This window comes from Heteronotia binoei, chromosome 4, assembly GCF_032191835.1.
Source record: "Heteronotia binoei isolate CCM8104 ecotype False Entrance Well chromosome 4, APGP_CSIRO_Hbin_v1, whole genome shotgun sequence".
Lineage (NCBI taxonomy): Eukaryota > Metazoa > Chordata > Lepidosauria > Squamata > Gekkonidae > Heteronotia > Heteronotia binoei.
The window spans coordinates 125,152,284-125,168,308 of record NC_083226.1 but is presented as its reverse complement, the minus strand read 5'-3'; the positions used below and the strand labels follow the sequence as shown (position 1 = coordinate 125,168,308).

General features: G+C 39.7%; 1 protein-coding gene across 10 annotated transcripts in view; it reads right to left on the bottom strand.

Annotated features, from left to right (window-relative positions):
• Positions 1-10,515, bottom strand: part of MEF2C (myocyte enhancer factor 2C) — a 292,573-nt gene extending 282,058 nt beyond the window's left edge. For 5 of the 10 annotated variants that reach the window (XM_060235705.1, XM_060235723.1, XM_060235710.1 and 2 more), the window contains exon 1: positions 10,343-10,511. The gene's annotated coding sequence lies outside the window, so the exon portion shown is untranslated. Of the gene's footprint in view, positions 1-10,342 lie in introns of all 10 variants that reach the window. The other 5 variants (XM_060235726.1, XM_060235715.1, XM_060235724.1 and 2 more) reach the window with 3 other exon arrangements.
• Between the last annotated feature and the right edge of the window lie 5,510 nt (positions 10,516-16,025).

Here is a 16,025-nt window from a genome sequence, read left to right as displayed (position 1 = left end):
GTGCCCACAAGGCTTTGAGTAGTATTAAGTAAGGACAAGTTAGGAGCATCCTTCCTTTCTTAGCTTTTGAAATGTTCATTTGATATAGACTACAGCTTCTTTGTGGGAAGAATCGGTGCAGCTTTAAATAATATATCTGACAAAACATAAAAATCTCTGTCTAGCACATGAAAGAGGGTATATTCCAAGTGAAGGCACAGCACACCTTTTTTTGGGGGGGGGGTTACTTTTTGGGAACAAAGAAGATTGTCACATGTGCATGCACTGGGGGGAAGCAGAGTGCTGCGTTTGAGGGTACTGAGAAAATAGGGTAGCACAAACCCTTAAAAGAAAAAGGATTGTTTGCATACTGTGTCCCTAAAGGATAACAGGATTATGTATACACTCTCCCCTCTTTACTTAGGGCTGACTGTAACTGTTTCTGTTCCTCGGAGGTTGTAAAAAAACCCCGACATATTACAAAGCATGAAAACACATTGATGGGGATCAACATCAGCAGAACTTCTGATACTTCGTTTGAGACACAGGATGTGTTTAAGAGCAGAGGTGCCTTCCTAGAAATCAGTGGTGGCAAGACCATGTGTCCCAACTTTCCCATCCAGCAGCGATCTACAAAGTACTCGTCACTAACAAATTTTCTGAATCCAGAAATTCGAGAAAGAAAAGCTTTTTTTTTTCTTTTGTCCTTTTAAGAGGCAGCTGTGCTGCAAGTATTGCTCCTTTCCAGTCCGCTGATTGGTGCCCTGCTTCGAGGAAGTCTTAAAGGAGCAGATTATGTTCTTCAGCTTCTGCAGTTCAGTCTCATTATTCTCCCCTGGCTGCCCCCCCCTCCGACGAAAAAAGCGCGGGGTCAAACAGCGGAAGCAGGAGGAGGTTGCAATCCACAAACCGTCTACATAGAAGCGTTGCGCTTTAAACCGATGTCCTGCGTTTTGGCGCCAATCAGTAACAAAGCTCTGAGGTCGAAAGAAGGGGACTGAAGGAGTCCTCAAAACAGCAAAAGCCGGCATACAGTTGACGCTCGAGAAATGCCGTATCAGAAGCGCAGAAACGCACGTTTGTCATTGGTGGAGTTTTCTGTTGGCCAGGTCGGCAAATTGGCCAGATCTTCAGCTCCACCTCTGCTTTGTACGGTATAGCCACACGGATGGCTGGAAGCCCGCGAAACCGCGGGCGAGGATTAGTTTTCTCCGCCCCCTTGGCCAGCGCTTGTGCGGCTCGGTTGGGTTACATTTAATCTCTTTTTGGCTCCTCGCTCCGAATTCATGTGCAAAACGGGCTCGGAAGAAGCGACACATGTTGGACTCGCGGGGCTTGGAAGAGGAAGATAGCGGTTTTATGCATTGCCCCTCCCTCTTTTTCAAGCCCCACCATGCAAAGCGATTTGGGTATATATTGTGGGTTACTCCTTACACGCAACCATACGGATCAGAGCTCCTCTTTGAGCTACCCGAGCAGCTGCAGCTAGTAAGACAAAAGAAGTCAGCCGGATTTGGGGGATGTACATGGACACTTTTAAAAAACAGATTATCCGTCTGGCTGTTGTGAGGAGATCCTAGATGCTACGGGGGTTTGGCAGCTTCTGGGAATCGCGGCCGTCACGTGACGCGCCTCGGGTAAAACAGACCGAAAACTCAGCAGAAGTCTTATGGCCGGTCTTTCGATGTTCCCCGCGCCTCTTCAACGCGGAGACGGTTTCACTAACGTGCAGCTTGAGACGGAAAGTGCCGTCAGGACAGCAGTGATTTTAGGCGAGGGTTTTCAAAGCGCGAAACTAATAGAGGTGGTTTGGCGTTGCCTCTGTATGGCAGCCCTGGACTTATAGAATCATAGAGTTGGAAGGGACCTCCAGGGTTATCTAGTCCGACCCCCTGCACAATGCAGGAAAAAATTGGTGGTCTCCAAGAGTCCCACCCAAATACTAACGGGGGCCAACCCTTCTTAGATTTTCAGATAGCTGGATCAATGCAACAAGCCTGGCTAATGGGTGTAAACCATGGGGTGGGGGAACCTTTTTTCTGCCAAGGGCCATATGGATATTTATAACATTATTCGCGGACCATAAAAAATTAACTTAAAAAACAGTTCTCTGCCAAGGGAGAATGATTCAGGTCAGCAAAATTAATGCAAATAATTGTTTTTCTATTTGAAATCATGTGGAAAGAGCCTAATCTGGCGCACACACACACACACACACGGCCTGCCACCCTAGACAAATGAATAGGTCCAGGGCCTTTTTGTAGAAAAAGCCCAGCAGGAACTCAGTAGCATATTAGACTACATCTCCTAATATTAACATATTAGGTCACACAGTCATTTGCATATTAGGCCACACCATCTGGGATAATCAAGTGCAAACTGAACTGTGATAGTAACTTTTCCAGGCCCTGTAGCAATTCTGGCCGGCCAGCCAGGTGCCAGGGAGGCTGCTGCACAGTACATCTGGGCCCTGTGATCCCTGCCTGGCCCTGGGGAGGCTGCTGCACAGCGCAACTGAACCCCATGTTCCCCGATGGCCAGCCAGGCTACAGGGAGGCTGCCACATGGCTTGGTTTGGCCCAGTAATCCCTGAGGACCACACCAAGTGACCTCGAGGTCTGTATACAGCCCTCGGGACAGAGATTCCCCACCCCTGGTGTAAACTTTGGACAACATGTCACCCTTCAAATATCTTTCCTTTCTGCATCTAGGGATCTTTGGCACTTTATCTGGCACAGCTTCTCTGCTAGTCACTAACTGCCACACTCCCTTTGAAATATTCTTTCCAACTATTTCTTCTTTCCTGGCTGTTGTGTGTTACTTTTGGTTGCCATCTGATGGATCCATTTTACCCTTTGTTTTTCTTGCTAGAGCAAAAACGAGAGAAGTCTGAAGTTATGCTCTCTCACATGTGGCAAAAAAGTGCAATAAAGGATGGCGAAAAGCTAATTAAGGAAAGGGCTTTATGTAGGGCCTTTTTTGTAGCAGGAATTCCTTTGCATATTAGGCCACTAGCCAGTCTTCCAAGGGCTCTTAGTAAAAGGCTCTTAACAAAGGGCCTACTGTAAGCTCCAGGAGTACTGGCTAGATCAATTGTGTGTGGTCTGATATGCAAAGGTGTAACTGCTACAAAAAGAGCCCTGGTTTCTGAAACCTAGTAAAAAGCAGGGCTTTTTTTGAACAGGAATGCAGTTCTGGCTTGGTGTCAGGGGGTGTGGCCTAATATGCAAATAAGTTCCTGCTGGGCCTTTTCTTCATAAAAAGCCCTGATAAAAGGCTATGGTGTGGTACAACATGTTAACAGTCTATTGAAGTTATTTAAAAAGTGAAGAAACCCACATTCTGTTTTAAGCCAGGATGACAAGATGTTCAGTTTTTCAGTGAATTCTAAGTAAGCACTTTGATGTTGAACATTAATTTTAGAACTTTCATGTAGAAGAGTGACTGTCAGATCTGCAATAGTACACCCAGGACGATTAAACTGTTTTATGAGTATTTCCATTTTTTATGTCAGATCTGTGTTCATTTATTCTCCCACATAGGGCACAATGTTTGTCCAATGTGAACAGTAGAAGAGCAGTGTTGGCACAAGAGGGCATATATTAAATTGGAATTTGTGCAAGTAATAGTACTTTCTCAGTGTATGTAGGGGCAAAGTTTCAGCGAGGAGGGCAGGATATAAACCGAATAAATAAAAAAAATTAAGTTGATATCTGGGTCTGCTGCTTTGTTCTTGAGTTTGCTTCTCTGTTGGGTGATCCATTGTTGGTAAAGCACTTCTTACTAGGGAAATACACCTGCTTAGGGTTTACTTCCTCAGCCTCCCAAGAACAATAACTTTTTAAAAAATAGACAAAAAGAACCAAACCCCATCCATGCATAGTTCATAATGCCCTCTACATGGGGCTGCCCTTAACGCTGATGCTGAACGGGTGCTAAAAGAGCTACACTGGCTGCCTATTGCATTCCGAATCCAGTTCAAGGTGCTGGTAATGACTTTTAAAGCCCTATATGGTCGAGGGCCTGTCTATCTGTGGGACTGCCTTTCCTCATATGTTTCCCAGAGAGCACTGCATTTGGAAGCACAAAATCTCCTCTCTGTCCCCAGACCAAGGGAGGCCAGACTGAGTTCTAGTAGGGCCAGGGCCTTCTCAGTGACAGCGTCAATGTGGAACACCCTCCCAGAGACCATAAGAGCCCTGCGGGATCTTTCCCAATTCCGCAGGGCTTGCAAAACAATTATTTCAATTGGCTTATAATATCTGAATGGGAGAGGACTGCCACTTTAACAGAGGCTGAGCAATACCAGCTGTGAGAAAGTGGAGATCATCATGAGGACCACTGTCAGATAAAAGTAACTATGAAACCAATACAAACTAAATTGCCTGCTGAAGAAGGTTGTGATCCCGCCTATCTAATTTCTTCTGAATAGCATCACAATGCTCTTTTGATTGATTTTAATATTGTTTAAGAAACAGGACTTTTTTTGAGCAGGAACACACTTCTGGCTGGCTTTGCCAGGGCTCTGGCACAAGGAAGGTCTCTGGCAGAGGGAAGGCACTATGCAGCCACACACTCTCAGACTACGCACTTTGTCCTCTCCAGCCTCCAACAGGCTTGTGAAAAGGGCGAGAGATGCGGAGCCACCCACAAGTGCCCCCTCTTGGGAGAAGCTGGGTCTGCGACTGCCTGCTCCACTACACATGGCTCTCTCTCTCTCTCACTGTTGAAGGGGGGCAAAACAAGGTCTCTCATTGGTCTGCATGAGAACACATATCCATGAAATGCAGCTGATAGCACTTTACTATTCTGTGTCAATATGCAGAAAGTAATCTACTAAATGGGTGATGTCACTTCTGGTGACATCAGGGGTGTGGCCTAATATGCAAATGAGTTCCTCCTGGGCTTTTTCTACAAAAATAGTCCTGCTAAGAAGTCTGAAAGTATAATGTTTGTCATCCACTGTGAGATGTAGATTTCTAGATGAGATTTGTGAACTAGGCTTTAACCAAGGTTTAGAATCCCAGCTTGGGGGGCGGGGGCAGTTTCAGATTTGCCAAGGTGCATTTAGATGTCATGTTAAATGGGAGTTTGATTGAACCAGGAAGTGTTAGATGAAGCCCTGCATGTGAAAGGCAGTAGAGGTAGGAGGAGCAAGGGGTGCTCATATGCCCAGCAAAATCAGTTGGGGGATCATACTCAGTGCCAACAAACTTTTTTAGTTGTGAATTTGAATGTAAACTTTATCTCAGTACAAGCTTCTGGATTTCAGTCTGCCTCCCGTATAGTGTAAACTGAAGAAGGAAGATATCAGTGGTAGTATCTAAGAAATACACTCCACATTAGCATCTTAATGTGAGAGCTGAATACTGAACAGAAAACTTGTTAAACTACATTTGGATGTGTTTTAGGCTGTAGTGTGCTCTTTTCTGTGATATGTCTGTGTTCCTGTACAAACATTTACAGTGTTGTCCCACTGAATTCAGTATACTCAGAGGTGTACCTCTGCTTAGGATGGCATCCACAATTAATGTCTTGAGAAGACTACATAGATATTTACAGGCAGTATTTTGCAAGTCTCCCTTGCTGCAACATCACCAGTGGTAAGGAACTGATCTATATATCCAATATGAGAAGTCAAGGGCAGTGCTTCAAGTAGAATAAAAATATGAAAATTAAACTAAGGAAAACTGAATGAGGAAATTTTGAAGAGAAGGTCAAATAGCTTTGTATGGGATAGCACCAAGGAACTTCACAATTTCTATCAAGGGATTAGTGAGGAGTCAGTTTCAGTGCATGGATGAAAAACAGCTGTTATCTTAATTCCGACAAGTTATATAGAATTGTCCATACTTCAGGGCTCCGCTAGGTGAGATGCTGAAGATCTGTGGGGGAAGGGGATTTGGACAGGGTGATAGGGAAGAAGAGGGAAGTTAACCATTTCTCCATGTTTTCTCCTGTTTAAATCCTTTCTCCAAAGCAGTTTTGTTGTGTTTGCTTGTTTTTTTATGCTACCTGGCACTGGCTTTTGTATGTAAATAAATTTTGCATGGAGGAAGTGCAATCTATTCTAACTCAGCTTGTTCTCTACTTGCCCACTTGTTTGGGGTGAGTTACAGTCCCTTCTGGCTTGAGCTAAGGGCTAAATACAGTCCTCAGTATGGGAGTCATTTTGGAAAACTACTTCGTTTATAGGTCATCTTTTTTCTAATGCCATTCTAACTCAGATCAGAGGATGTAAGTTACATATGCACAACTAAGATCCTTTCTATCTCACATTTAAAAGGAAAGATGGTTTGCTAATCTGATTTTCTGGTGGATCATTGACATTTTGAACAAAAATTGTTTGAAGGAATTAAGAAACAAGAGTAATGGTTCACAATCCTCTCCTCAGTAGATTGATATGTTATAATTCTATTAACTTCAGTAAAGCCATCCTATTTTAGTCCTAAGGAAGGAAAATAAAGGCTCAGTTTGAAAGTATATGAGTCTTGCCTGACTCATGACATTTGGACTGAAGTTTTGTTGAGGAACAGCATTCTTATATCCACTGTATTTAAATCTTTGCCAAAGGGATGTGGTTAGACCATTTCTATTTACATACAATCTGGGTTAACTCATACTGATACCTTCCAATATTTCGTTTTTAGAATATTTTGGAAAAGACAAGCATATGATAGATGCAAAAAACAAAACCCACCCTGAGTTATATTGCCACTGATGGTGGGAAAATAATAAGAAAGGGTTGTTACAAGATCTGTAGGGCACATTGTAAGGGGAAAAAACTCTGAACAGAACAAAGCTAACATAGATAAATGATTTTAAGGGGATCACACTGATTTTTTCCCTTAATTCGACTGTCAGAAAAAACAAATTAGATGGTTTTCTATAGGCACAATCCTCTGGAGAACTTTAATATGCAAACTCCATTGAAATAAATGGGAGCTTTACAAGGGTTCTTGAAATGGGAGTGGATCAGGAGCACTTTCAAGCTGATCATGCCCTACATCCTTTGAGTATATGATATGAAATAACAATCTCAGGGTATAGAAAGAAAGACAAGATCACTGATCTTTTTATTATTATTATTATTATTTAGTATTTATTATTATTATTATTAAATTTTATTTGTATCCCGCCCTCCCCGCCTAGGCAGGCTCAGGATGGCTGATCTGAAGAATTCTCAAGTACAAGAGCAGTTCACCAAAGGAGAAATTGCTTTGAGAGACTGCAGCATTAGCACTACACCACCGTTTCTCAAAAGTCATGGAATGACTTGCCCAAGCAGGCTGTGCCCTGTTCTTCCATAGCTTTTCATGAAAACACTGGACATAGGTTTGGGGAAAGCTTTAACTAATGACTAGGCTGCTTGAGCAAAGGAGCCATTTCTTAATCTCAATATTATTATGATCTTCCATCTATACAAATATTAATCATGATCAATTAAGTCTGTTAACATTGCCTCAACGTGTATTTAGAGAATGGGCCAAGGATAAATAATAATATTTAACATAATATTTATTAAGAATGGTTTTGGGCAAGTACATTCACATCCAGAAACACACATACACACAAAATGTCAGTGAAGGAAGAAAATGAGCTTATTAATCTTTATTTCTTTATTATTCAGGAAAGGGTTTTTTATTCATTTCAATATGCTAGCAATGTTTAAATCAGAGTTACTATGCTCACAGACAGGTTCTAGTTAAAAGTAGATTACTGACAAGGGTTTTTATATTTCTTAATTTTTTTTAAAGTAATGTACTGGCTACTTAAGATACAGCAAAATAGATAAATTTAATTAATACAAAAGGAACTAAGGCTATAAACTGTTCAATAAGATTTTCCTTAAATCCTGTCAACAAATACTCTTGGGGTTACCATATGTAGTGGACTTGTGAAAGAGCGAAAAAGTATTGGCAGATGATTCAACAAGAGATTTCTAAGATCTTGGGATACGAATTTAACAAAGTTGCAGAGACTTTTCTGTTGGGATTACAAATTGAAAAATTTCCAAAAGAAGATAGAACTTTAATCTGGTACTTGCTCTCAGCTGCTAGGACATTGTATGCGCAGTTGTGGAAGCAAGAAAAAATACCAGAGAAATGGGATTGGATTGTAAAAGTTATGATATGGAGTGAAATGGACAAGTTAACAAGAACCTTAAGAGACTATGATTTAGAAGTATTTAAGACGGAGTGGAAAAAGTTCAGAAGATACGTAGAAAAAGAGTGGAAAATAAAAGGACAATGGACAATTTTTGATAATAACTAAGTATAAGAGGGAGGAGGATATTAATTTTGGTTCTTATTAATTAAGGGTACCTTTAATATTAAGATTTTAAGTATATAACACCAGTGGGAGTCAAGTAATGGGAGGGGGCGGGTAGAAAGTAATATATGGGATAGATAAAAAAGTAATTATTAATGATGTAAGAAATTGAAATTTATTACCATATATTACTAATAAAATTGTTTGAAACAAATACTCTTGGGGAGTCTGGTCTATTAAACCAAAATTTATCAGTCCACCAATCTACCCTGCAAAAACCCTCTAAGCCTAATAAGTTTACTACCATACTTGATTTTATAAAGTTTTGTACAGTAATGTAGACACCTTTTGTCTTTTTAAGCCCTATTTGTCCCACCAAATAATGGATGTAATTTCTTTTGTATTCAGATAGCTGAGATTAGGATCACCGACTGAATGAGCAGATAAATCTAAACCTGTAATATATCACATTACTCTTTATCAGTTGGTACTGTTTACAGAACCTTAGCCTCTGGTCATTTCAGAGGAAATTCATAGCTTCAGTCTCTATGCTTAGTCAACAGTTACAGAAAATATTATTCTTTGTAAATAGAATATGTGCCATTGTATGGAATCAGCAACTTTCACTGAGGGTTTGCAGACAGAATACTCTTCTCACAAATGACTATGTCTGTGGTATTCGGCACAGGCAGCTGCACCATTCTAAAACAAATATTAAGACAAATCAGCTGTCCTCTTTATTTCATATTATTAAAATAAATAAGACAGACAGACATATGTTCAACCTAAACACATTTCTTGCAAGAAATGACCCATAGAAATCAATTGGATTTACTTCCAAGAACATACATTACATCTGAGATGTTAAGAACTTGGACAGTTTCTCATGTTCATCGTCTTATTATTGCACAGCAATAATCCTTTGCAGCCACAAAACCTTGGTCAGACAACACTGGCTTCACAGTGCTGCACAGAAAAATTGTTCTTATATTCTTATCCGAATAACATCCAGTGCCAAATTAGTGCCATAATTTATTTAAGCATTGTTTTGTGCTCTTTAAACTTGTGTGCCAAGCAATATGTCAGGATGGAATCTGCTCGTTAAAAGCAGTTTCATATGTTCAGTTTGTGTATAGGCTTTGTTTTTTTGGCTTTCTTAAAGAAACTTGATTACTTGTGTACAGAAATGCTTTCAATTTGTTTGACGATTTGTAAGTATTGCTGTGAAGCACAGTTAAAAGCATGAGTTGGTGAAAATAGAAATGCATCATAAAAAAGTTATGCTCCTCTCAAATAAGTCTTAGTATTTGATCTTTTTTCCCATGTCTTCTTGGTAATTAAAATAAGATTGCCCTAAAAAATGTTTTCCTTTGCAAACTGCCCCCATGGATCCACAGTGGTGTTACAAAACTAAAAATTGTGCAAACAGCACACATTGTGATGAAAATGGAAGCATGATGCAAAGACTGTATTCCTATATGTATAATTTCACAATCCAGCTTCTGGTGAAATCGACAGCTGCCTTTTGATCAATGATTTAAAAGTCTTCTGCATTCACTCTACTTAATTTGAAAAGTTATCCCCAATATGATATTAAAAGAGTTTCCTAAAAGCACATAAAAGACTGGCAAAAATAATCACATAGATGACGTGTGACAAAGGCAATCTCTCCCCACTCCCCCAAAAATTGGTTTTAAAAATAAAAGTAACTGGAGGGAGATCAGTTTGCTATCCTTACAGTATTTTTCTGCATGCTATGAAATTGTTTCTTAGCCATTACTCCTCAAAAGCAACAGATTTTTTTTTTTAATTAAGTCTTGCTGAAAACATTAACAATTATAGTACTTGCTGAAAACAATTATAGTACTGAAGAGGGTTACTGAACACATCTTCTTTGCAAAAGAAAGTCTATCACTAGGGTTCTAGGACCTAGGCATAACTCTTTAGTATAGTCAGCATATCAACTGTGTGTGTATATATTCACTCACACACTGTTGATATGCTTATATATATAGTTTCAAAATATATATATATATATATATATATATATATATATATATATATATATATATATATAAAAATTAAAACTCACCAGTGCCGTTCTTCTTCTCCAGGAAGATGTACCCCGTCAGCACCTGCTGAGGGCTTTGTTGATTAAACTGACAGGTAAAAAATTCCTGTAGAATAAAGCCAGACCAGCTGGCTTTGAAGAGAAACCCCCCAGTTTGGGTTCTGTTTGCCTCACTCACCCTCTGCTGTGAAGGCAGGCGCTTTTTCCCCTTCGCTGTTGACCTGTAAGATGCGTGATATCCATGCACAAGTGTCTGGCAGGCCTGGACCCACCTGCTCCTGTCACTCTAGAGTAAATTTAGCTGTAAAAGGTATCACTGACAACCAGACCTTTGTCAGCTCTGGCAAAAGAACATAGAATTACTCTCTCCACAAAGCATGCTGTAAGTTCAATTGGAAAATATCAAATCTTTGGCTTTATCCAAAAATCACTCCTGTAGAGGAAACAAAATGAAATAGCTTTCAGATGTAAAAAAATAAAATAAAAATCCTTCACAGTGATATAAAAATCACATTTCCAAGAATAAATTTAGAACAAGACAACTTTTTGTGCTTTTCTAATTGCAGCTGGAAGGAAACTTTTTTTTTTTTTTTTGGTAATGGAAACAGAGCACACATCATTCAGGTTATTAAACTGTGTTAAGTATTAAAGTGGATTGCTTTTCTATTCATTTTTTTATTCAGAGGAATATTAGATCCCTAAAACTTCTCAAAGAAAATGTAGTAGTCTTACTCCCCAAATATGAAAGAATTTCAAGAGACTGCATGTCAGAATTACACATTCATGCTATTAAAGCGTTGGAAAGCTATGAACCAGACAGAATTCATACTGTTGTTCACCTGATAATTTTCAAAGTATACTCATTTTGGGACCCTCCTTAATAGATTAAGGTAAGGGCATTTGTATCTTCTTTGTCAGATATTTTTATTTCTTTTGAGGATGAGGCATACTGGAAATCTAAAAAAAACCAAACGTTTTTTCTAAATATCTCTAAAGTAGTATAATATCTTTTTCAGCATATACACAAGGTCGAACTCAGGGTGAATTACCAGGCAATTCATCTACTACCTGAATACCCAAGTGTCAATCTTCAATAATTTGGCAGAAAACTGTTCAAACTATTTGAAGTCATGCCCTATGCTTTTTATGAAATGAGAAGGTGGGATAAAAGGGGTAGAAAAAAGTCTGGGTCACAGACCTTTTGTCAAATAAACAAGTTTCCTATTTACTTACTGCACATAAACAGCTACTCACTGAACTCTGTTTCTCTGCAGGGTACCACTTTCAGATAAAAACATGGACCTGATTGGCATCATCCAGTATCCATGGAAACATGGTAAGTACCTCTCTCAGAGTGAATGTCTCCTATTCAGGATTTAAAGGCTGAGTACTGGGTAAGTGAGTGTTTTCATTTAATAATTATATGGGAGATACTTTTTAGAAGCTTGCTAAGGGAAACAGGTTCTTGCATGTTGTGTGTGCCATAACAAAGACCTTATGATTTCTTCATATATATATTTAAAAATCATGTGTTTTGGGTTCAAACCATCTATTCTCTTTCTGCAGTACAAAACAATCTTCTCAAAGTCCTAATGAATAGGAGTCCAGAACTTTTTGAAGCTTCATAAATACAGAAAAGCCGTGATCACTGTTCTTTGTTTGCATAGCGTTTAGGCAGTACTCTCATTATAGTACAATGGACTCTTTCCCCCGTCCCAATGAAATAAAACAGACCATTAAGAAGATTTTAAAACATTTATAACCTTTTTTGTTAGGTCAGAAAATTAACTAGGTAGGCCAAAATACTGTTTCCAACAATGAGATGGAAGAATGTGTGCACTGTGTTGAGAGTGCAATCAATACAGAAGGGTTTATTTTGAAAAGCTAGCCTATAGAATTGCCAACTCCAGCTTCCTGGAGATTTGGAGGAGGAGCCTGGAAATGTGGAGCTTGGGGAGGGGAGTGAACTCAGCAGGAATGTGATTGCATAGAGTCTGGTCTTCAAAGCTGCTATTTCCTCCAGGGAATCTGATATCTGTAGTCAGAAGACCAGCTAGATTACAATCCAGTAATACTTTAGAGACCATATTTTGGGGATATAAGCTTTTGAGAGTCAAAGGGCGCTTTGTCAGATACAAGATGGAATGGAGTCCTTCTCTCCCACTCAGAAGGGTGTTGAAAAGGAGTAACTCAGGAAACAAAGCAGAGAGGGAATGTTTTGGGGCAGAAAATGAGCATCTATGATGAGTAAGAATCCTGTGTCCAAATTCAGCACTGGGGAGCGTTCCATTGTTCTGAACTTGTGAATTAATTCAAATTTAGCAATCTTGTATTGTAATATCCCCTTTAAACATCTGTGTTTGAGAACTGCCACTCATAGGTCAGCAGTGGAATGACTTGGAAGAATAAAATGTTCTCCCATTGGTTTTTGAGCATTATGGTTTTTGTTGTCAGGTTTAAGCATTTCCCTTCTGCTGTAATCAAGCTGATTACTATGTGCATAGTACTTGTGCGTTCTGGTCCTTTTTTGCAATATATCTCCCACCTCCTAACTAGGATATAATAATTCAAGATCTCCATTCCATCTTATGTCTGATGTAGGGAGCATTGACTCTTGAAAGTTCATACTTTTGTTGATCTTGTTGGTCTCTGAGGTGTTACTGGACTCAGATTCAGCTGCTTGACAGCAGACTGACATGGCTACCATCTGTAATTGTAATTCCAGGAGAACTGCAGTCTCCACTAGACTTCAATCTGTATGTGTAGGCTGCAGTATTGAATGCAATAACATACGTAGGTAGCAGTCATGCTGGAGTTAATGTGATCCATGTGTTAGGGAAATTGCTGTGGATCTCCTTTTTTAGATGGGGGAATTAGCAGGAGACCCTTGGCAGAGCATAGGAGCAGATCTTTTACCAATTTACAGAGGTGCAGCTTTCATAAAGGAGACTCCAGACTAAATATATATTAAAATGAAAATGTTTACTTAGGAAAATATATAAAAACACAAATACAATCACATATAAGCAATCAAACATTCATACACACCAGAACTAATAAAAATAGAGATGAAACATAAGGACATTTAGGAAAGTTGCAGAGGGGGGTGGGTGGGTTTCATATAACCTGATCCATGGATCCTTTGAAGCAGATGGCATGGAGGTGGAGAGTGGCCCAAACAGAATTTGGGGATGCAAGTCTGTGAAAGGGTAAGACAAGACACACTGAACTGCCATGTGCTGACTTTGCCGGTTTCGGCGGCTTGCTTTTGAAAGTGGCTTGGACTGTCGCGTCCTGAGCCGCCTTCAAATTGCTGCGTTGAGGGGTCGCCCCAAAGGCAGACTCGACTCTGGGGCCCAGGGAGGGTCCCAGAAAGCAGGGGAGTCGGAGCGGTGGATCGGGAATGCCAGTGGAGGTGGCTGCTTCCTGATCCTGCTCTTCCCAAGCCTCAACGTTTCAGTCGCCATTTTTAAATGGCCAAAAGTCAGCCACCGGCTCTACTTTTTCTTCTTTCTACACTCTGCATTCTGGATCTTCAATCAACTTAAAGATAAATGACATGGATTCTTCCACTATTGTAAGTTTTTATTTTTTAAAATTTATTTTTCACATTTATATCCCGCCCCCCCCCTCCCCCGGCCGAAGCAGGCTCAGGGCGGCTGCTTTTGTTTTGTTTTGACTATTATATTTCCTTTGGATGTGTGTCAGAGATTCAGGAATAAAGAAGTTGCAGACTTTAAGTGAGGCAAAAGACTGAGAAAAGTGGGGGGGGGGGACTCTCCCCCTTTCTCCTTCAAGGCTTGCAAAAGTTTCTGCCAACTTTGAATACTGAAATTTCCTGCAGGAGACTACACTAATCTGTATTACATATGAGACTTGGTGCCTGAACTTAATTTACTGTATTTGCTGGATGGAAGAAGTTTTGACTTTGGAGAAAGATTCCTATTGATAAGTGTGTATGGATGTTAAAAGGCTTGGCTGGAAGATTTTTTTTCTAACAGAAGCTGAAGCTTTGAAGTGTTTAAACTGTGTCTACAAGTTTATGTTTACCTGATCATGTACTTTAGGTGTTTTGGTTTAAGAAGATTTTTTATTCTTATTTTTATCTGTGGATGTTAAGGATGTAATTATTTTCTTTTGGATATAGATTCTAGAGTTGTTTTCTATTTTTTTTTTTTTTTTTGCCTTTTCTTCTGCCCCTTGGTTTATCTGTGATTGGATTATTTTTACCTGTGGATTACCTTTTATCTGTGGTCCCCCCCCCCATTACACTGGTTGGATTACTTTTTTTTGGAGGGGGGGAGTTTCTCTTTTTGGTCCTGCTGGATTTTTTGGTTCCTTTTGGCTTTGCTGGATTTTTTTTTCTTGATTGCTTGTTGGGATTGTTATTTTTTAGCTTGGATTATTGTTTTGCAACCGATTTTTGGGATTATAAATAGGGTATTCAGCCCTGGATTACAAAATTACACTTGTGTACTGTGGCACTTAGAAGAGATTTGAAAGTTGAGGTGAAGAGTTGGTTTGCCTTTGAACTAATTTTGATGGAACTGTGGTCTGCTGTTTTGTCTATTGAATATCTACTGTGCTGAACGTTGTGTTTGTCAATAGTTTAAGTGCTCTTTTGACTAACACAAATTGTTGAGAGAAGCTAGAAGCCTGTTTTTTTTTTTTAGAATCATTTAGCAATAAGGGAACTCTTTGGAGAAGATTATTTTTGGCTAAAAGCAGAACACAGAACTTTAAAACAAACGTTGAAGAGACCTTTTTGAACTGCTGACTCTGAGTGTGCTTACATTAATAACAGTGGATAGTAAAGCAGGGGCCATTCCTAAGGAACCGCCCCCCAAAAACGACATCAAAGAAGGGTAACCATCTTATTCACCTGGTGGCCAACCGGGCCCAGGGAAATTCATACCTATGCAAGGTGACATGAAAGAATGGCAAACTACTCTAATGACTACTATAACATGGATGGCAAGTAAAATAGACAATATAGATGAACAGATGACAGAGATCAAACAAGAACTTAGGGAGAATAGTAGACAGATAGCAGAGACCAATAAAACCTTAAAAGCATTAGAGGGTCAGGTGACAGAGAATATTCAAAAAGTGGAACATCTGGGAAAAGAACAGACCTTACAAGATTCTAGACTCCTACAGTTGGAAGTAGACAAAGCAGCTTACATGTTGAGGTTTCAAAACATACCAGAAGAGAAAAATGAAGATTTACAGAAAATATGAAGTGGAGCCTTGGCTGAAATTTTACAGGTGACTCCTTAGAGGATGGAAGATGAGTTTGACCAAGTCAGAAGGCTGCCATTGAGTTACACAAGACGAAACAAACTACCTAGTGAAGTCCATTTGAGGCTGGCAAGAAAAAAGATTAAAGATGACATTTTGAAACAAGCAAGAGACAGACCCATGGTGATAGCTGGAAATACGGTGAAAATTTTAAGAGAGGTCCCTTGGCCAATGAGACAAAAAAGGAGAGAATACCAAGCACTAACAGAATTTTTGAGAGGAAGAGAGATATCCTACATGTGGCTAATGCCAGAAGGCCTTCTTTTTACGTACCAGGAGAATAGATATAGGATCAACTCCACTTTTAAAGCACAGAATTTTTTGGAAAGTATAAAGAAGAAAGAAAGCAAAGAAAAGGATGATGCGGAGAAGCAAGAAGAAGTAAGGTCTGGTGATGAAGATC